The 23,036-nt window shown below is 37.5% G+C and overlaps 1 non-coding gene across 1 annotated transcript; it reads right to left on the reverse strand.

Annotated features, from left to right (window-relative positions):
• Positions 1-4,825: 4,825 nt before the first annotated feature.
• On the reverse strand, positions 4,826-4,897 carry TRNAH-GUG (transfer RNA histidin (anticodon GUG)). Its single transcript has one exon. It is a non-coding gene; the product is annotated as a tRNA-His (tRNA).
• Positions 4,898-23,036: the final 18,139 nt, after the last annotated feature.

Consider the following 23,036-nt stretch of genomic DNA (forward strand, 5'->3'; position numbering starts at 1 on the left):
ATATGTACTAGAGTGAAAAGACCAGGATGATCTTTTGTACTCTATCCCTGTAGATAGTGGTAGTTGTTCAGAAATGTCATCTGCTGTGTTAGATTTTATGAAATCCAGAAATAGTAAATTAACTCATCACAGGTGCATGTACTCTAATTTAAAGAATCCTAGTGAATTAAGTCCTAAAAAAGGAATTCAAAAATTGCCACACCAAATATTTTGCTCTACCCATGCATCATCCTGAGGCTGCTAAAGCACTCAAAGCTCACCCCTGCTTGACCTCAACCTACCTGGAACTGACTTCTCTATATCTAGTGTTCATCTGTAGCTAAATACTACCTTATTGTAATTATTGATGATTTTGAAGAATTTCATTAGGACAGTAGACAAGTTCTGAATGCCCTTTTTAAAAATGGTATTCTTTTTTAATGATGGCCCACTGGAAAACCATGGTTATTTAGTTTGATTTATTTTATTTGGGATTCCAATACTTGTTTTGCTAGCTCAATGGTCACGTTATAAACTGAGACCAGGAATTGTGTAGGCAGATAATCAGAGCTTTCTTACCACTCCCCCCACCCCCCCCACCCCCCCGCAGTTATTTATTCTTCTCAAAAGAAAATGAAATTTAAAAGCCAGCTTCAGTTTGGAATATAAACATGCAAGTGCAGATGTCTCCCAGCATTCCACTTCATGAGAAAATATTTATCAATTTTCCCTTCTCTTTAAAAAAAAAAGAAAACAAAAACTTCAATGCAAAAGAGTTTCCAAGGATAACAGGACAGCAGACTAGGAAACACAAAGAGGTAATTCTGGAACTAATTATGAACCTTGAATTGCACGAAGGTTTGCCTATATGTTGCTGGAATATGTGGGTTTTCCTGTCTAGTAGACATGTCCACATAACACTTTTCCAGCTGGAAAACATGGTCTAAATAGTAATAATAAAATACTAAAAATATTAATGGGCTTACATAAATCTGTTTCTGAAACTTTGAATTTTTTATTGTCTAAGAGCAATTTGGGAGCCATAGAGCAGGGTCAGCAGCTTTCTCTTCCTTTAGGAAGCAAACTGAAAGCTAGCACAAAATGAATAGTAGTTTAAAAAAAAGGAATGAGAAAAGAGTACATGCCTTCCTTTGCAGTTTTCCCATGTCATTTTGTGCTTGCTATTGTTCTCATTCATGGCCCATTCTGCATAAAACATGAAATCTTTAGGACATGAAGGTGTCTATCCATATACCCAGCACAACTACTTTGCTTCTTAGCACTGAAACTAAAAATTAATATTATGTACTCATTAAGTTCTTGTTGAAAGATTTCTTTCTCATTATTGTATCTTAACATTAGCTGTTGATTAGGGCCAAAACTGCTAGACTTTTTAAGTTATAGAGAAAGACAGATATTTTGAAAATGCAGCACCGACCATAAAGTCTTGAAAAACTGTTGCAACATTAATAGAGACTATTGTAGGTTTCTGTTATTCTTCATTTTTCAGGAGTGCAGCAAAGGTATGCAGTCTGATGTCCTTATCGGGTGTTGAGCAGGATAGAAGGCAATGGCTGTTTTGAACCTGAGGTCATCAAATTAAATTAATTCTGGTTTTTTCATTCTCTTTACAGGAGTGCAGCTCATATTAAAACTTTCATAGGTCCCTTCTTAAATCCTTTCAAAAAGCTGTGGTCAAGTAGACTCTTTGAAAGGAAATATGTGATAAAAAGAACTTCTGAAAGCTTAAATACCTGGTTGTGCTTTAGCAAGGAATGCCAGGAATTCAGTTCACAGGTGGGATGATTTTACCTCTGGAAATTCAGCCCTGAGTTTACAGGCTATTATTGCAGAATGGGTAGTAATTGGGAAAAATTTGGCAGGCAGAGAAATTCCTGAGCCTGATGTGTAAACAGAACTATATAAACAATGTCTGATGTTGCAGTCCTGTTCTCATAATCTGTCTTTGGTGTTTCTTGAAAGAAAACTTGTCCTGGTCTCTAAATAAGACTGCTTCTTATTCATAATGCTTTAGCAGTTGCAGCACTGGAGAGACCTGCACCAGAACACATGTGAAGATTCTTGTTCAAGTTTTGAAGCTTTTGACTTGTACTGCTTTTGGTAAGCTTTCACTCAGGTTTGAGTCCTACAGTCAATTCAATTCAATTGACTACAATTCAAACTACTGAGTAGGGCCTGGTTTTACTTCTTTGTCAAATGCTCAGCACAAACCCAAACCCACCAAATGTCTCCAAAACTATTAACTAATGGTTTATATCTCACTTTAAAAAAAAAATAAATTTCTCTATCTGTTTTCATCTTAATCAAGTTCTCATTTTTCTTTATTCTAAAATCTTTATAGATGTAATATTTTGATTTAAAATTTCACAGAAACAAAATCAGCTCTCCCATTCAGATTCAAACACATCTGATAAATAATTCTTTCACAAAGCTTCATGAAATTAATTCTTGTGTTTAATGCTTTACAACTTTTTCTTCCACTCTTTTATACAGAAATACTGTGTTGTGTATGTTTTCTCTGCACCAAATACATCTCAGGACATGACACTTTGTGATACTTCTTCCAAAAGAATTCAATTTTCACCTCAAAAAAACCTCAGTCCAAAAGGATCTCAAAACATGCTTTAAATTCAAAGTGCTTTAAATTCTTTGAGAAGAGAGTATAGTTTTGGTATTTTGTGTTAGCAAAAAGATTCTTTTATAGCACAACCTGTAATGTCAACACAGTCAGCATCTCTGTGCTGCTAAACTAGCATCTGTATACCTCTTGCACCTGAAAGTTGTGCCTGGAGCCAACAACAGAGCTCCCTCATTTTTTCTGGTAAATTTTTTTATTATTATTTTTTTTTATTCCTGAATTCCAAGGTCAGATCTCATGCTTCCAGGCTCCTCAAATAAAGATTTTTTTTTCCTCTGTTGTTGTCTAATATGAGCAGAAAAACTCTTATTTTTACTCTCCATAATTTTATCTAAATTATTTAGGAAAATCTGGCATACTAGGATGCGCTTATTCTGGGACCTGTACTATTGTTATTATTCACCATGCAGCTGAAGGTGAGAAGGTGTACTGACCTTTTTCTTGACACAGGGAAGACAATTTCTTTACCATATAGCTATGAAGACATCTGTATAAAAAACACATGGTATAAATTGGTATTTTACTGTTACACTTGAGAAAGCAGACTGAATTATTTTGCTAAAGCAACAGTAAAAGAATTAGCACATCATAGAAAATTCGTGCTGGAAACATGTTTTGAAGGCTGCATTGTTGGTTTTTTTGCATAAGAATTGAGCTTTACTAAAAAATAATTGCAAAAGAACTCTAGAAGTCCTAATACAAGAAACACAAAATCTTCTAGAAAGACAAAAATATAATCTCTACAAAGAGATTTGCAGTTGGTTCACCAGTTTTGTTTCACCCTAAGGTCATTCTTAATTCTGTTTGCTGATAGATGGTTTAAATGGAATTAAATATTCCCTGCAGGTCTTCAGAGTTTTGTGAGCTCTGCTTTAAAAGCAATCCTTTTCATCTTAATAGTTTCAAGATAAGTCTGGACAAACACCTGAAGGAAGTTTGCCAGGAGTTGTGAATACTCTGTCTGGTTGTCTGAATGATGTTTGACCTCAGAAGGACATGCACCATCCTCAGCAGGGAAAAATTTTGAGAATCTGGCCTCAACTGTGAGAAACATAAATCCATTTGCTATAAACTAGTATTTGTTGCTTCCTCCTTTTTCAGCCTGTTTCTTCTCTTTACCTGTAGTCAGGCCGTGTGCTTCAGTATGAAGAAATCATTCAGTTAAAATGAGCAGTCTTTACTTCAGTCTTCAGGATGAGTAGCTATCTATAGATAAAATTCCAGATGGTTAAATAATCTAAGTTTGTTTATAAATTTTTGAGCATATTCTATTAATAACAAATTAGAACTGTGTTGTCACACGATCCAATCAGCATACAAATTGCCAACAGTAGGTGTCTGGGACTGTCTCTTCAAAATTTCTTCCCTTGTACATTGCAGCCAGCTTATCTACCTCACCTTTCCCATACTGGAAAACCACTGGTCCCTAGCATTCCTGCCTTAGTAGACAGAAACATCCAGCAGGCAGAATGGGCAGAAGGAATGAATGTTGCTTTGATAAACAGGGAATCTTATTAGACCATTTTTCTGCCTTGTGGCAGAAGCCTTTCGGTTGCATCATCCTCTCCTCGCCTCCCCCCCCTCCCCAAAAAAAGGGCACTGCACTTCCAGCAGTGTCTTGCTTCCCTTTTATGAAATTTATACCTAGATATGATGCCTTCCATTTGCTGCCATTGATTAATCATCTCATAAATGCATAATTCTTTGAGTAGAGATACTATGAAGCCTCACAGTAAAGAAATCGCATGTGATTTAGTGCCTCTTTTGCTGCTCTTTCTAGAAAAACTCTTCTGGAATTTTCCTTTGTGGTGAGTAATCCCTGGGGACAGATCATAGGAAAAAAATAATGTTTGCTGGGAAGGTCATTTGTTAAAAGAATTGTCAGACAGTGTGAAATTGGAGAAAATGTTGTCCCAGACAGCATTAGTACAGCAACATCTGCGTGATCTTGTTGAAATCACACCAAAAGGGACAGAAAAAGCTCATGGTGCAAAAAGTGCCACTGATACCTTGTCAGGTACCAGTGACACATATGAACCTTTCTTTTGTGCAGCTGCTGCTTTCTCTCACCTGTTTATTTCTGTAAATCAGACACTGAAGTGCTTTCTGCAGAGTGAGGGTTTGCTGGGTGTCACCTCCCCGGCGCAGTCCCCAGACGGGAGGTCTAAAACAGCCGCGTTCCCATCGTGCCGTGACTCGGATTTGAACCGAGGTTTCTGCGGCCACAACGCAGAGTACTAACCACTATACGATCACGGCAGGCTGCAAAGGACGTGTCCCATGCAGCTTTTTGCGTCCCGCTTTGCAGAGCCAGGCAAGCATTGCCATCTAGTGTGGGCCGGCTAGAACATGCCACCTGCGGCTATCCTCCCCGGGCTGGCCACTACTGCTGCGGCACCCCGGGCATCCCTCGGCTGAAAACGGAGCCGCTGATCGAATACCTGCCAAAGAGGGGCTCAAATGTTATGGTGGCAGAAAAATATTCCTACTCCTTTTGGCAACTGCAGTTTGTTGATGAAATCTCCCATAGCCTTCTGTTCGGCCAATATCTAGCTTCAAATGTGAAATAATTTTGGTCTGTGAATTTTCTTTCTGTTTTTGGAAAACAAAGGGGGGAAACCTGGTGAAAGCACGTTCAAAGTTACATAATTATTTAAAACATTGTTGAAAAGGAAGCATGAAAACACGTTCCCCTCCTGCTGTACACCAGATTTGAACCAAATTTGCCATAGCACATAGTACCAACCACTGGACTGTCACAGCAAGCTGGCACATTGTGACAGGTTTTGAACAGATGTGGCAGAAAAATATCAAAGCTAGTTAAACAGCAAATGTTGAGAGCAGTGAGTCATTAAAGAAGGATTTCTGTTCAGGCTTGAGAGTTAAGGTTTCAAAACACAAGTGTTCTAGTACAATTATTCTTAATAATTATCTTATTCAAGATCTGATACCTGCCATTTAGTTTCACTTTTTAATTCTATGTCTGACAGTGATAACAAGTGAAGATTGATAATATCAAGTATTTTCACAATTTTGTTAATTATTTTAAGAAGTGGAAGGAATTAGTGGATACACCAGATGGTTGTGCTGCCATCCCAAGGGACCCCATCAGGATGGAGAAATGGGCTGACAGGAACTCTCAGAAATTCAGCAAGAAAAAATGCCAAACCTGGCATCCAGGGACAAACAACCCCACGGTCCTGCACATGATGGGTGCTAACCAACAGGAGAGCAGTGTGACAGAAAACAGCTGGGGAATCTTGATGGACACCAAGCTGACCATGAGCCAGCAGTGTACCCTTGTGGCAAAGATCAAAAACCACCCTGGCTGCATCAGGCAGAACATTACAACAAGTCAGGAGAGGTGACCTTCTCTCTGTCCTCAGCACTGCTGAGACACATCCGAGTGGTGTGTCCAGTGCTGAGCTCTCAGGTGAACAAGAGACTGGGAACACACTGGGGCAAGTCCACTGAAGAACCACTAAGATGATGACGGGCTTGCAGCTTAAACAGTGGACCTGGGGCTTTTTACATTCAAGAAGAGCAGGCTTGGGGGAGGAGTTTATCAATGTGGATATATCTGATGGGAGGGTAAAGATGTTGGAGCCAGGCTCCTATCTGTTGTATAGGGTGGAAGGTGATGGGCAGTAATTTAAATAAAGAAAATTATTTTTAAATATTGAAATATTTAAATATTAAAAAACCTTATTTTCTGTGAAGGTAGTTGAATACCAATTGCCCAGAGAGGTTGTGGAGCTTCCCTCCTTGAGGTATTCAAACCTGACTCAATCTTGGGCAGCTAGCTGTGGCTGATCCTGCTCAAGTCACCATGGTACTAGAGGTTTCCAGAAGGGCCAGCCAGCCTTGAGATTCTAATCCCTGGGAAAAGGAAAAAAAAAACCAAGAATAAGAGCAACTCAAACCTGTTAACCAAATGTAAAATGACAGTGCTTGAAAAAAAAAAATTAACATTTCTGTAATGTATATATGTATTTAACAGCACAGGCAGTTGAGCAGAGGGAGTCCATGAGTGCCAAGAAATGGGATACTGAAAGCTTGACAATCTTCCCTGTCAAAATCCACAAAGTCTGTGTTAGCCAGAGAAGTAAGCAATAGCTGGAGATTGAACATCTTAGTTGGTACAAAAACTTCTATGTTTTCAGAACTGACAAAGGCTTTATAACTTGCATCTTGCCCAGCACATGTGTGTGCTAGGTTTTTCCTAGGAGTTGGAGGTACTCAGTGATGGATATTAATGTTTAATTGCTATATATTATATAATTATAGATTGCTACAGATTAGCAAGATTTCCTGGAATTTTCCAGCTTCTTATTTTGCCAAAGTGAATAAATATAGATTACATTGTTTCCGGCAAATTCCATGTGATTATGAAAAAAGGAGTTGCCTGTCTAATAGCCACAGATAAAAATAATAATAAAAAAAAAAGTCAGTTGACTACTGTGTTCAGACCACACTGTTTTTCTTTTCTCTCTCTCTTTTTTTTCTTTTTTTTTTTTTTTTTTTTTTTTTTTTTTTTTTTTTTTTTTTAATATCTTCACCCAATGTTGTATGGGCATGTACACCAAATACCTGGTTGTATGTGCTGGAATAATAACAGGAATGCTCACAATTGTGCTGCAAATTAATTCCATTTATTGGAAATTATTTTGTCTCAGTATTTGCAGTTCTGGATTTGATCCAAATATCTAAATTATTTTATCAGTGTGGCACAAGGCTACATTTCTGCATCTAAACACATATGCATAGCTCTAATTGCAATTCTTAGTAAGACTTTGTGTAAAATGAAAGACTTTTACATCAGTAATACTTGTGCATGGTCTAATGTAGATAAAATTCCTAGCCACTTTGCATTTAAGGCCTACTTGCAGCCCATTAATCTCTCTTTGTTGCTTCCATCCTCCATACCTCCCTTTTGTTGAAAATAAACATTATTGTCAGAAAACCCAATGCAAACCTATTAATTGTGTGGTACTGTGTGTCATTCAAGAACAGGAGTGATTTTTGTAACATTTTAAGCTAAAAAGCATGCTTACGACATTAGTAGGTATGAATCAAAGCTTCTGCCTTTGACTCATCTTGTGAGTTTGTAACTGTTAAACATTACTAGTTGCTGTTGGCATCAAGGGAAAAACCCGTCACATTAAACTGTGTCAGCATGTCTGAATACCAAGAATAAGGCTCTGGGGATTCCTTGGTTTGATAGCAAGTTATGTTCTTTAGTTGATTGTGGTTGCTGAAATTTAGATAAGACCTTGATTCATTTGGAAATTCAGAATCTAATGATCTAATGGTGCTGAACACCAGCAGGTCTCCTAAATAATCCTGGCACACTGTGTTTCCAGTGCTTCCATTTAAAAATTAACCAAGAACCAGTGGCTGGGCCTAACTTGGTAGCAGAAGCAGAAGAAATTTGCCTGTGCTCATAGGGTTACTTTACACTAGAGCAGGCAATAGCAACATCATTGAAAAGAGCATTCTAGAATAAGGCAAAACTCAGAGCCAAGCAGAGGTGAGCTAAAGTCATCATTTGTGTTCAGTGTGTAGCTAGCTACTAGGGGATAGCAAGACTGCTCAGGTGCATAAGCGCCCTAACTCACAGTGGTAAAGCAGATCTCTGCCCTAAGACATCTCCAGAGTAATCTGTAATACAGTTTCAATATTGCAGGAAATGTTACTGCTGCAGTTCAGATTCTGCTGTTGCTGCTAGTAAAATCCCCTCACCCTGTAATCCGTCTTCACTTTACCTTACTTTGTCTTGAACATCTTCACCTTTTGTTACTTTTTACTTCTTACTTTAGGCCTTTCCTTGTGTATCATGACTTACATTTTCACTGGACTCAACCAGTGCTCTGTTTATATTGTATCTATGTAAGTAACCCATGGATACATGCTATGGGTTACCGCACACTTAAACAGTAACACAGCTTCCAGCCAAACGGCCCCAGAGCAAGATGCTTCTTCTGAGCTGCGCCAAGGATGCAGAAGAGACAACTCAGCTGCTGAGGCCGGTTGTGCACTTTCCTGAGAAAAATAAGTGAGCCCCACTAATGGGTGTGCATTCCAAAGCAAATTCTTTCATAAACGAAGTTTCACTGCAATCATACTAATGACAAGGTACCACTAAATTAGTCTGAAGAGTTCTTGGTTAAACTAAAAGTTTGTAACACAGTGTTATTTCCATAACTATGCAAAATGTACAAATTGAGCCTCTTATTATTATATTATTATTATTATTATACTGAGCCTCTTATTATTAGATAACTAACTTACTTTTAGTTATCTGAGTTGTTATGTGTAGAGGATTATACGAGAATTCAATGCAGACTGCAGAATGTTTAGGGTATGTATATATTTGGGTTTGAAGTGTGCTAGTGTCTTTTCCAATCAAGTTTTTTAAAAAAATACTTTATCATAACCTGAGTTTGATGATAAAGATCTCACAGTTTAAAATCACTTTTTAAATTAATTTCTCATCTTAAGTTAGTACTGGCTTAATGTAAAAGATAGTGAATGTTTTGCACCAAGATATGAATTTTATAGTGTCTAAACAATGCACTGGGTAATAAACTTACCTTTAAGTAAACCAGTCTGGCAACTTAGACTATATGATCCTGAGGAAATCCCTAAAACATCCTATGACTGTTGAGTAGGAGTTCTGGTGCAGAAACATGACTCACATAATGCTGAAAACAAAGCAGAGGATAGATAATGAAAGCTAAAATGAATCACATCCAGCTGTTTCAGTCTGTCTGGCACACAGATGCCAAAACCTGTCTTAATTCATGACCAGTATTCGTTTTAATTTTTTTATTTTTGAAGGTTGTTCTAGCTGTAATGCAGTTCAGAGGTTATCTATCCCTCTGTAATGAGCATGTCAGATCAGAACAGACTGTTGTTAGGTGACGTCTGGTTTGAAATCCTACCTTTTGTACTCATAATTGATGTAGTTACACAGATAGCTACAGACAAGGCCACCATTTTAAACAAACATCAAAGACTCACTTGCAAAATTCTGACTTTTGGGTGTTAGAGGATCTAAGCAAATGTAGATTGCTTGGCTGTTCAGACAATACTGAAGCTTTTCCATCAGAGCACTTCTCCTATGAGGAAAGCCTGAGGGAATTGGGTTTGTTCAACCAGGAAAGAGAAGGCTTCATAGCTACCTAATTGTGGTTGCCCAGTACCTGAAGGAAGCCTACAGAAAAAACCAAAAGATGGACAGAGACTATTTACAAAACATGTAGGTGTGGTGAGGCACTGGAACAGGCTGCCCAATGAAATTAGGAATGCCCCACTCAAATGTTCAAGGCTAGGTTGGATGGCATTTGGAGCAACCTGGTCTAGTAGAAGGCCCATGGCAGGGGGCTTGTAACTTTTAAGGTCCTTTCCAACCCAGACAGTTCTATGATTCTATGATAACTATGGCAGTAGTGAGAGAAATTTTACAGAAGCCACACTTAACCTGATTTACAGCTTGTTCTTGGAAAGGATAACCATGCGGCAAAAACACAAAGGAAATGTTTACACACATTTCTCTTATGAAGAAGACTGGCAAAAATTTCAGACCAGCTGTTACAAGTGGAATACTTATCAGATCATTTCAGTCCTGTCGTCAGATTGAATCTGGTCATGGATGGTACCTGGGCATCTTTTAAAATTGGAAAAGGATTTCAAACCATTTTTTTTTTTAAATTAAGTGATTGCTTATAAAAGGAAAAAATTATTTGCAAATTACTTAGACTCTCAGAAGCTCAGCTTTCATAAAACAAGATGTATATGAAACCTAGAACATTTTTAATTAAGGCTGATGTTTTCTTCTTGGAAATAAATAGGCTTATCTAACATGTTCCAATATGAAGATTTCCATCAACACACTTATGCAACAAAGCATGAAATGACCTTTCTCTTGCAGTTCTGCAGCCAAATATCTTGTAATTTCACCTGGGTCTAGGCAACATTGCCCCCCCTTAGTATCAACCAGCAAATATGAATGTTTTGTTTTTATTATTGTGTGCAGCTCAAGTCCTGTGCTTCTTCAGTTCAAAACACTTTGTTGGTTTCCTGAAATCTTAATGGCCAGTTGCATAATTCCTCTAATACATGAATAGTCATTAGCAGCATAGTATAATCCTTCTACCAATACATTGCCATTCCTAGAAAACATCGGAAGTGCGTGGATCAGAACCAATCTCTGTCAGGGAGTCTTGCTTTGTGGCCCTGAAGTTATAGATATATGATGGCAGCCACATTTGCCTACTGCCACCAGCTCATAGCACCTGTGGAGCTGAAGCAATTTTACAAATTTTGCTGCTACAGCCAAGAATTTATCTTAAGCTACCAGACTGCTCTCATTGCTGTTTCAGGAAACAAAAAAAAAAATTCTACCATTCCCTAAAGGAACTCACAAAGATTCCTTCTGTATTTCAGCTGCTACTGGTAGGTCATGATTTCCAGAGTAAAATCATGTCACAACGCAAGTAAAAGACAAGATGGTCCATACACAGATCAATTACGTAAACTTCTGTGCAAATTGATCAAATCTTTGTATAATTTTTCTTGAGATGGTGCTTCACCTTTTGTACAGATGTTTTCAGGTTTCTTCTCTGAGCCTTTTTAGAGATATGTTGCCACTCATGTTACAAATGTTTTTTTTCAAAGAAAGGTAACCTTGGTATCACCAGAACATTGCTCTGAATATCCCATGTTCAAATCCCTCTGCATAATCTAGACAGGAGTATTCTTGCTGTTGTTTGGTTGCCAAAAATCTTTTCTCATCTGTTTTCAATATTTTCTTCAGACTTAAAAATTTTTAGCAACCTCAAAAGCATGGTGGATGGTATATTATAAATATATCACAAGTTCATTCTGTATAATGCTGACAACACCATCTAAAGCATCAAGCTAGTAAAACAGTCAGTGAGATATCAGCAGTGTAGCAGAGTGCTCATGATAACTCAAATTCATTTCCCTGTAGATATCATCCCACTGGCAACTGTCAGATGTTGACCACAAACACGCTAAAACTTTTCCTGCTTCTGTGAGACTTTTCGGATTGCAATGAAAAGATACTGTAGTTTTTGCTTTCTTTTATTAAATGTACCATTTTATCTTTCTGGGGATAGCTTTTGTTAATTCAAAACCTTATGTGGGGTGCAGTGTGGTGAAAGCTACCTAAATAACCAGCTTGACAACCTGCACTTAAAAAACCTGCATGTATTTTCTATTCTTGGTAACAAAACAGAAGATTTTAAAAACTATTAGGTTAGTTAGCATTAAAACAAGGGTGTTCAGATTATTATTGTCAGATTTTGTAGTGCAAATTACTTCTTCAACTATTTGGAGTAAGGAAGGTCTGCTCAGGGGATGACAGAATGAGAGCCACCTAGAGGCCTTTGAAACTCTGGAGGTAGCAGAACTTTGTAGTGTTTTTAGTCCTAAAGTTAGAAGGATATTACACTCCATGACGTGTTTTATTGTGTCTGCTGAATGCAAACAAGCGAATAAACAAAAAACTTTCTATCAAAACCCACATATATATTGCTAAAAAAATCCTCAATTGTCTTATTTAAGATTCCACATGCAGTTAAAATTGGTTATATTCGTGATGTTTTGTTATGCTTCAAAGCTGCAAAGTATAAAAAATATGTGGTTTGTATCTGTCTGGTAGTTAAGATTTAGCTAGCAAGAGCTCATAAGGAACAGGCAAAATAATGACAAGCTTCTGACTTCCTTCAGAAATCTAATTAATAATCCCTTGCTCTGCATTTAAATGGTCTGAGAGATGTTTGAATGTTTTTAGAGAATACTTATTTTTATAAAAACTCAAACAATTGGTCAACTTATATCTGTGAAATAACAAAATGTTAAAATATTACCAGGTTAAAAATCAGTCTAGGAACTGGATATTATAATCTGAACCTCAGAAATTAATTAAAAGCTATTAAAATCTGTTCAGTGTTATTAAATTGATCTGGAAAACACAGAACTGTTATTTCATAGTGATTTAACCAATTGTATCCACATTTTGAATATTTGGAAAATTCAGATTTTCATTGATATGATCTGATTTGTTTCACTGAAAATCTGCTTTTAATACACAGTCTTTTTGGGAGGAAAAAAAAGAAAAAAGAGAAAAGAAAGTAGTTGTATGTGGTACCGAAAGGAAAGTGACACCAGGTTTCCTCTGTAAGCAGTAGTGCACGTTCCTACCTTTCGCTTTTTGATGTACATCAGAATCATCTTAAATATCTGATGAAGAAAGAGATTTTATGAAATTTGGGGCTGTAAAGTGATTGCAGTTTCACATCCTGCTCTTTTTGTAATTGAATTTGGTTTCCTGCTGCCACCTCCCCTCTGTTAATCATTGCTGCATTTACCAGGTATTACAACCAGGTCACAACCCCTGACATAACCAGCCTTCTGTTCATCCTCTAAGCAGGCCCTTGTGCTCCCTAAACATCTTTCATGGTAGGAAAGACTAGTTAGGAGTGAGACATAAGCACCTCTCATTTTGGAGAATGTTGACAGGGAACAAGAATACTAACCTAGCTCAGTTGTGCTAGAGTGGTTGATAACTCACCTGTCAGCAGTATGAAAGGGACTAGGAAGATTGGACACAGGCTTGCATCAATTGACCACAGTAGGCATCTCATTCAATCTACAGATTGGTTTTTCACCTTGTGGTTTAGGAATGGTACTTCCCAATTCAGTTCCCCACCAAGGCTCTGCCAAGTCATGTGCTGCTTGTTTACTCCCCCATTTCCCTTCCACTTGCCACTTGGCAGGATGAAGTTGAGATTTGCAGGTACAAGAGCTGAAAATCGTGGGTTTAGGTAAGAACAATTTACCTTAAACAGCAATGAGATAAGAAAACAAATTGTAACAGCAACAATATTAACAACAAGAGTATGGAAAAGAGCGTGATCCAAATGCAAAAATGCTCACCATAGACCTAGAGACAATGAACAATGACAGAAAATGACACTTTTTTTTCACCCTTCATCTCAAAAGACAGTATCTTGTCCCCCCCCTGTCAATGGTGTAATGTGGTACGGAATAAACCTCCAGGTCCTGGCCAAAACTAGAACACACCTGTGAAAAAACTCCCAAAGGCACTGTGAGAATGTAATTTCTTACTGTTAGCAAATCTCTGTTTCTCAGAACACATAGTATACTGCCTATGAAACTGAGATATTCATAGTATAAAAGATATGTCAGTGTCATTTCAAAATCAAAATATATTCCTAAGCATAATTAAAGAACTCTGTTTAGGATGCATTAGTAGCACTTACTGCTATAGTATCCTGATATTTATGCAATCAAGAAATTACCAAAAAACAATTATATAAGTTATCTTAAATGGGTATAACTTGAAAAGATTAATGTAAGCCAGAGATAATTAATCACTTCTGTAATAACCAGTACTAAGAAATGTTTATCAAACATGACCTCATCTTCCCTCATTTTGCAGCATGCTATCAGTGTCCTCAGTCTACAGTGCATTCATTATTGTTGTATTTTGTGGGGAGAGCAAACAAATAGAGCCCAGATACTTGATTTCTCTTCTATGTTTTCCCACAGTCCTCAGCGAGACATCTAACTGTAAATTCTTATTTTTCATATCTGTGAAATCCAGACATTATTCTTAATATCTGTAAAATCAAGCCAACAAATTAAATAATCATGGCTGATGAAAAGATGCTTTTCAAATCTTAGATGAAACAAATAAAAGAAGATAAACCACAACAGGTGTATAATTTTAACAGCAACAGTATAATGATCTCCTAAACGTGACTCAAACTCAAGTGCCTAACAACAGTCTGAACAATGAACATAGGTTGTAAGTATTTAAAGCTTTCCTAAGTATTAACCAATACAATTTCAGTTTTACTTAGATGCTGTTCCCTTATACAAATAATAATTTTAAGGGGAAGAGGTAACAGCCATGCCTCTCATGACATACATTTTTATGATGACTAAAATGATGGAATTCCTCCTGATTTTAGGCTTGACTTTGACTAAAAGTATTGCACAATGAAAGTATTATTACAGTCAAACACAGATCATGGGTTTTTTTGGTTATTTTGGGGTTTTTGTGTTGTATTACTAGATTACAAAATTGTGCATGAAAACCATTCCAAATGATTTGTCTGCTAAGTCTTAATAACTTGTTTCATATAATTTTGACTTTTTTCTTGTGGTTAAGTAGTGTTTCTTTCCCCAGACATTAAAAAACTTGCTATTTCAATTGAGCATTTCTTTCTGGGTAAAACAAGCTCCCTCTGCTGGATCTGCAGAAAAGAATAGGAATCTGCCTAGGTCCTGTGGATGAGGGCTGGACAGTGATTGGGGCTTTTCCATTCATTTCAGGAAAACAAATTTTCTTATTCTTCAAGCTTGTTAAAGGCACTATTTAAAGGAAAATGTGTGAAAGTATTGTCCACAAGGAGTGTTGGAGCACTGATAAAGACTACTGGGTCCAAAGGGATGAAGAAGCCTTTCTTGAGAGCTGTGTTTTTCAGTAGTCATCAGAAAGTTGTTCCTTACTCTGAAAAGAAACTAAGATCTTTAAAAGTAAAGGAATTTTGTTATGCCTCTTTCAGCCCTGAAGAGTTTAATTTGCTGCTTGGTATACGTCACATGTTTTTCCATGACAGCAGAAAAATTGCACAGCCCCATCTTTCAAAATCCTGAGACTCGTTCAGAAATTATGAGATTCTGTACAAAACCATTAAAACACCAAGAGACCACATTTTTAGAGGGGCTGCTCAAAAGGGGAGAAAAACCATGCAACTACATTTTGGGGTGCTCTTTTCTTAATGAAAGATGAGATTATAAATGTAATGGCTTTATACTAAAATAGAGTTAGATGTGATATTAGGAAGAAATTCTTTACTGCGAGGGTGGTGAGACACAGGAACAGCTTGTCTAGAGTAGTTCTGGAGGCCCCATTCCTGGAAGTGTTCAAGGCCAAGTTTGATGGTGCTTGGAGCAACTTGGTCTAGTGGAAGGTGTCCCTGACCATGGCAGGGAGGCTGGAACTAGATCAATCTAGAAAATTAGAATAAAATAGAATCTTTAAGGTCCCTTCAAACCCAGACCATTCTATGATTCTATAATCATATCATCATTTTATAGTATAATATTTATAAATTATAATAATATAGTTAGAAATATAATTATATAGTTATGATTATTATATAATCCTCAGTCTTCAACAGTTGCTTAAGTAAAAAAAAATCAAATTGAAAATCAGAAACAATTACATTCAGTGACACTGCAATTCATACAATCTGCATAAAAGCCCATATTTTTCAAAGTTCAGTACAAAACAAAAACCAATTATCACTAAATGTGCTCATTTAAAAATCATGTTTTCTCTTTGGGTCGTTGCTGTCCCTGGACTCAGCGTATGCTAACTGATGTGAATGAACTGAGAAGATGTGTGACATGTTTCTGCTCCAAATTGCAAAGTTTCGCAGATGATTGTAACATTGTGTCCTCACCAGGGACTGTGACCAATTAAGCCTAGAAAGCTCCCTTGGAAAGATTAGCTTTTCTCCAAAACAGAAAGACATGTTCCATATTAAATTTTATTATTTTGCAGATCTAGTGTTATATCCTCCGGGAAATGGTTTTCATAAATCCCACTGCATTTAATGCCTCTTCCATGATTTTTGTAGCAATCTAATAACTGATAGTTACACAACAAGACCTTTTCGGGTTTTCTTCATGTGACTTAAATTTTGACCCATAATATGTATACATATATTGAAGAAAGAACAAAATTGAAAGTGAAGAAGTGACAAAACTGTCTTTTCAGATAAGCACAGGAACCCTTTGTGTGGTTACATGGCTGGAGGAGGTCAGCATGCTTAAGCACAACTACATGTTGCCATTTACATGTTACCTTCCACTCCTTCCTGTCTAACCATAGCACTCCATACTACTGGAAAAGTACAAAAGTACTATTCTTAAACAAGAAGGGATTACTAGATTATGCCACCATTTCCTATGGGAAAAGCTTCTCAGAATCACAGAACTCGAGCTTGGAAGGGATCTCTGAAGGTCACCTGGTCTAAACTCCTGGGCAACATGTGCCAGTGCTTGGTCATCCTCACAGCAGAAAGCTGTTTTCAGATGTTCAAATGGAACCTCCCATGTTTCCATTTGTGCCCATTGCTTCTTGTCTTATCACTGGACACCACAGGAAAGAGCCTGACTGAATCTTCTTCACATGCTCCTCCAGAGGTATTCATATATCATAAGATCCCCACTGAGTCTTCTCTTGCATAGAGAAAACTGTTTTCACCATGGCTTCATTTTTCATGCCATATCTCTGCTCTGACCATGGGAAAAGTATTACCATGTGTGTTTGCTCATGCAGCCAAAAGACACAACTCACCTATGAAAAGGACATGCCTTTTAATGCCACAGAAGAGCAACATTATGGATACGCTGAAGCCAGACGCTCCTGATGTGGGTTTTTAATGAAATGTTTTCACTAACAACATCAGATGAGGAAAGTCCTAAAACACTGCCATATCTTCTAGTGGATTTTTTTTTGTTGTTGTTGTGTCCACCAGCCACCCTATCACCAGCACTAGGTAAATCAGAGCTAGAGAATTTTTAATTCTAAAGCAGTATTTACTGCCACCACTGAAAAGGCACTTGAGCTAAAGTAAGACACCTCCCAGAAGAGTTTGGGACTAGGACAGCCACTGTAAAGGATGGCAAAGTGAAAATCTATTGGCAATAAGCATGTCTTGTCGTGTGTAGAAGATACTTCCTTTATTACACCTAGCAATATCTTGATATGACCTGTCTTCTTGCAACTGTCTGACAACTACAGACTGACAAATCTAACACAAGAATCAGTATCAAACAAAGGTAAAATATCTTAGGAAGGCAAAGAAAGTAAAAAAAAAAACCAAAAAAAGTCACAGCATATTCTTGGATTCAGTTTCTTAGAGTCTGAAAGTTAGAAAATTTTGCTTTTTATTCAGAATCAAAACATTTATAATTACAAAATCTGCAAGCAAAGTGATGCTTTAAACACTTCCTAGTCCCTGACTGATTCCAATGTCACAAGTACTTGACAGCAGATTTCATAATGCTGATCACTACTTCTTGAGCTTGGTGATCCAGAAAGATTTCCACCTGCTGTATAGTTTGTATCTGTAGAATCTGTATCTCACCAATCTGTCTGTAAATACCCTACAGGAGATTGCTTGGAACTGAGCTGAGGAAAACACTATCCACTTCTCACCTCTTGTCTACCTGGGGTGTTACAGAAGGCAATCCAGCTGGCCTAGTTCAATTTGTCCTTTCTAAGGACATTGTCCATACTCCCAATTACTTTATTCTCCTTAAGTCATGGACTTGGCTTCCCAGAGGACTCGCTTCATAATCTTACCATGGACCAAAGGTGAGGCTGACCAGCCTGATATCCTTAGACCCACCTCCTCAATCCTTTGAACAAGGCTATTTACTATTCTCAAGTCATCAGAAACCTCTCTCTGAAACACCATGGTAATTTGAAGAGTGTACAGAGTGTGTCACAGGAGCATCAGCCAGCTCCCACAACATCCTGAGGGGCATTCTATCGAGTCCCATGGGGTTGTTTGCATCCAGCCTGCTTATGTAGTCCTTTACTCCACCCTTCCTTACCCTGGGCGATGTTTCATTTCCAAGGCCTTAATTATAGGCTTAGGGACCTAGGAGACCTGAAGACAAATGCAACCAGTAAAAAATCAAGGCAAAGTTGTTACTGGGAGTCTTAGACTTTTCCATAGAATCCCTTACTGCTGTTCTTTGTGTCCCTTGATTATGATCAAGCTCCTGATAATGATCTTAGCTCCTGCTGTGTATGGGCTTTCCTAACTCCATCCTTCTTGTTTCTCAAAAAGTTCTTGGCTCTTTGGCCTGTTTTGCATAACCTCTTAATAAAGAGACCTGTATGCTACTTCTGAAACTGCTTTTGGCTAACACACAACAGTGAAAAAAGCTATCCAGCACAGAGTTCCAGGGCCCAGGGCTACTAATCTATGTTTCTCAATCCATCCTAGACTGCATCTCACAAAACTGCTCCTCTCTGCTGGATCAGCACTTACATCACAGAAGCTCATTTTCTGTACCTCAAATAAACATACTTTGAGACAATAAACATGACTAGTATTCCCTCCATTTTATGTTTGTGTTATACAGCTGATCAAGAGCCATTCAATTCTACCATGCTCCATCAGCAGCAACACCAAGCCTCCTCAGCCCTACTGAAAAATCACTTAAAATTCACAGCTTTGGGTGCAGGTGGCACTGCATGACACCAGCCATGGGTTTTGCTCTTTCTGTATTTACATTGCTTCTGTTCTAGATAGTATGGACAGCCTCTAACCTTTTCACAGATCATACCTGTGACAGGCAGCTGAAGTTGCTCCTTTGAGAATGTAATAAAAGAACACATGAACAGAGGGCTTTTTTTTAAGTTATAACAAGTTCTGTTTGAAATATGTTAGGCTTTGTTAGGTGAATAGATTTTACTATTCCATCAAAATCTGATGTAGAAAATTCAGTGTGTTCTTTTTAATGAGGAAATATGGCACTTGAGGAAATAAGTTTAGTATGCCAGGTAAGAGAAGAAATTCAGCAATCCCATAATTGTTTGAAATTCACCCCTTGCTCCAGTATCATATATGGGAAAAAAACACCGGAAAAATGGAAAAGAATTGCTTTCACTTTTGGTGCTTCAGAGATCATTTCCTCTTTGAGACTTTTAACCAATAATTAACTCCTTCTGCTGTATATAAAGTAAAAGACTGACAGTAGTTATGCTATTGTCAGCTCAGAAGAGAAGCAGTCTGTAACAGATTGGTCTTTATGTCCTTAGTTAAGATATTCCTGCCTGATCTTGATGTATCCCTTATGCATTTTCAGTAAAGGGTGTATGTATGTGTATGTGTGCACTTTTAACTTCTAATAGGAGAAGTAATATATTTAGCAATCTGTTATGCAAGGCACTGTCACTTTTCTGGGTACTCACTCAGGAAAAAAACCCAAAAAACAACATAGATGAGGAACATTTAGAACAAGCTTTTCAATTAAGCCTATTTTCTCTCAACATACTGAATACCATAAATGCCAGTTCTGGAAACTATTACAACATTTTTAGAGCTGAAAAGTAATCATAAGGAGATCATGCAAACAATGAACTCTATTCTCCTTCTGACATACAGAAGGATTTACGAACACATTATTGCCTGTGCATTCAAAGAAAATTCCCTTGTGCATCAGAAAAATAGGTCACAAATAACCACAAACTTCTTCCACAATTACAGTGCTAGTTTCACCATTTAAGTTTTATTTAGTATTATTATTATTATTATACTAACAGTAGATGGCAACATTTTGTTGAAACTTGGAAAATGTTTGTGAGCTTTACAGACTCAATTCAGTTCTGGTTTTTACTCATGAGACTTAGACATACAGAAAAATAACATATAGCATATAATAAGAAACTATAAATTAATTAAATTGTTTAATTATCTATATAAATTAATACTGCAATTATCTTATTATCTTCAAAACTCCAGCTTGCCCAGGAGACTTTCTGACTGAAATCCAGCTGTGATCTGACTGTTTGTTTGGTGATTTGGTAAAATGTCAATGTCCTAAGGGTTAGCTTTTCCTTACACAAAATCATAACCAGAGAAAAGCAGCAGATTAATTCCTTAAGGAGTTATCAATAAAGCTTTTCCTGAACTGACAGCATCTCAGTATGTTTAGATCAAGGTTTTCAGTACAGGTATTTAAAACTCTCCAATTTGTGTCATATCTTTTTCCCCCTGACAGATGCTCAGTGAATATTCCCATTTAATGCTGAAGTTAATGAGAATTCTGCTGTTGACTTGATGGAAATGGGAACATCCCTGGTAATATTAAAGAATTCAGCTACTCAGCTACTAAGATCACAACGGAATTGAAATCTCTTAACTTTTAGAACTTGTCCTGTAATAGATGCCTGCATGCCTCAGGTGCAGGCTTAGGCATAAGGTAAAACACAATGTCACTGCTCACCCAAGCTGGGCAAGTATGAGCATCCTGGGCTGTATTCTAGTCTTTGCATACACACAGAAGGTACTTGTGTAATGTCAGGCCAAAGATTTAGGAGAGGAAATGTGAACTGCTTGGAGCTTCCTGGATATACTGATCAAAGTAAAGGTGATTTGTGTGTTTGATTAGACTAGGCTACACTGCCTGAACTAAAGACTTGTCTTGTAGATCTGTTCAAGCAAAACATTTTATTCCACTTTTAGTTGTTTTGGATATTAAATATAGACCTATTTGTAACATATATCTCTGTATGTGTGATTCCTTGTCTGGATCTGACTTGAAATCTTGAGCTACGACTTCACAACAACAACAAGAACAACGAAGACCATATACTCATGGAACATTCACCACATTTTTCTATTTAAGTTACAGTGAAAGTAAAAAGCAGATCAGCAGGTATCCTAATGGTGCATGGCTTTGTGAACCTCTCTGACCATGGCACAGTATTCTCCATGGATGGTGCATCAATCACTGCAAAACACTAAGGCATTATTCCTGGCTTTCAGAAGCACAGCCTGGGCCTTGTGCTGTTTGTGCAGACAAGCACAGAAAGAATGTCATTGAGAGGAAGAGTGGGAGCTAAGTGAAGAGAGGGGGCCCTTGTATGGGGAAGAGAGAAGAAAAGAGAAAGGAAGAAGGCTCAGACGCTGGAAAGCAAGATGACTTTTAAGCTGCCAAGGGTTTAACAAAAGCAATCCTGAGGTTATCCAAGAGGAAGTGAGTTTCTTATCATAAATAAACAGATGATTTCATGGGCATGCTCTGGATCTCACCACACTTCTATGTGTATCCTATTTAAGTGCTGTTTGGTCTCTGACTTTTTCTTGTGGAAGGATCTCTTCTGCAGAACTTCACTGAAGGCTGCATATTCCACAGGGCATTTCTGTGGATGTGAAAGAGTTCAGCAAATACCCCATATATTTACATATACAGCACTTTTTATCTGATAATGGAATGAAAAATGATAGATAGATAGATAGATAGATAGATAGATAGATAGATAGATAGATAGAGTATTAAGAAATTGAACACTCTGTAATTGTAAAATCTAGTAAATGTAGGGCAGCCTCTGTATTCTTCAGATACACCAAGATTGTTATTTCTAAAGATGTGTTTTCTCAGAAGAAAGCAGAAGCATCTAGAGAAATATGTAAATAGACTAGGATTAACTGAGGCTGCATTCTGTACTTTGATTGTGACTGCAGAATTCCTTTGGGTGTATCTTTCTGCAAGAAATCCAATGCAGCTGCTTGAGAAACCTCTGCCTGTGGTATGAGTAAGAATAGCAAACTGCTAAAACTTTGGCTGTCTGCTAGTACTGGTTTTAAATGAAATGCAGGAGAATGTTCTACCACAAAAGACATAAAGGTTTAAAAGCTGAAAAGCAAAGCAAATCAGGAGATTCAGAGTCACCCATCTTAAGAAACAATGTGCATTACACTTACAAGATATGATGCCAAAGTAGATTTCTGTTTGCAAAATTAAGAAGTCAGTAGGCAACTGAATGGAAAGAACTAGTCAGGAAGGAAAGGTACATATTATTAGTATTCTCTCCTAAAGCAACAACGGATTTAGCCAGCAATTGCCTACTAGCAGTGTGTGCCGTTTTATGAAGTTGGACAACACAAACATAGTCAACCCAAGAGGTTAAATGGAGAAGCTGGAGTATAACTTTTTATACACTTCAGCTTGAAAATAACATGGGTAAAAGAGGGCCTCTGATTTGATGCTGCCTTTTCTGGAATGTACAGTGCAATTGGATCTAAATTTTGGGAGAGTGCCCAGTTTCAGATGTCTAAAGCCTCTGTTGAAAGCACTGGAGACTATACACTGCCAAAGTTTTATGTATGCAACTGCAGATTGATTGCCTAATGGCAGTGGTGGGCTTTGATCATGAATGTCTGGAGAGAGAAGTCTCAGTAGGTGCCCTTTCCCCCATTTTCCCCTTTACTTAAGTCCTAACTCTACTCTTTTTCTCTTTTCCCCCCACATTTACTACAACCCTTTCACTGATATCTGAGATATAAAAATTCCTCCCCCTACATATTTCTTTTCTTTAACAGTTTGCTAGTTGAGGACTGTGCAAGAGGAGTTAACTGGAGAAGGTGCAAGGGTATGCAATTGCTCTAACACATTGCCTATTTTAAGCTTTACGGGTGAGAGAAACAGATGAAGATAATTTCCTCTCATTTTCTGTTTCTTATTAGTAAATTGTGAGGAATTCTTAGGTACAGAACATCCAAGTAGGATCATCATCTCTATGCAAAGG

Source organism: Poecile atricapillus, chromosome Z (genome assembly GCF_030490865.1).
Source record: "Poecile atricapillus isolate bPoeAtr1 chromosome Z, bPoeAtr1.hap1, whole genome shotgun sequence".
Classification (NCBI taxonomy): Eukaryota; Metazoa; Chordata; class Aves; order Passeriformes; family Paridae; genus Poecile; species Poecile atricapillus.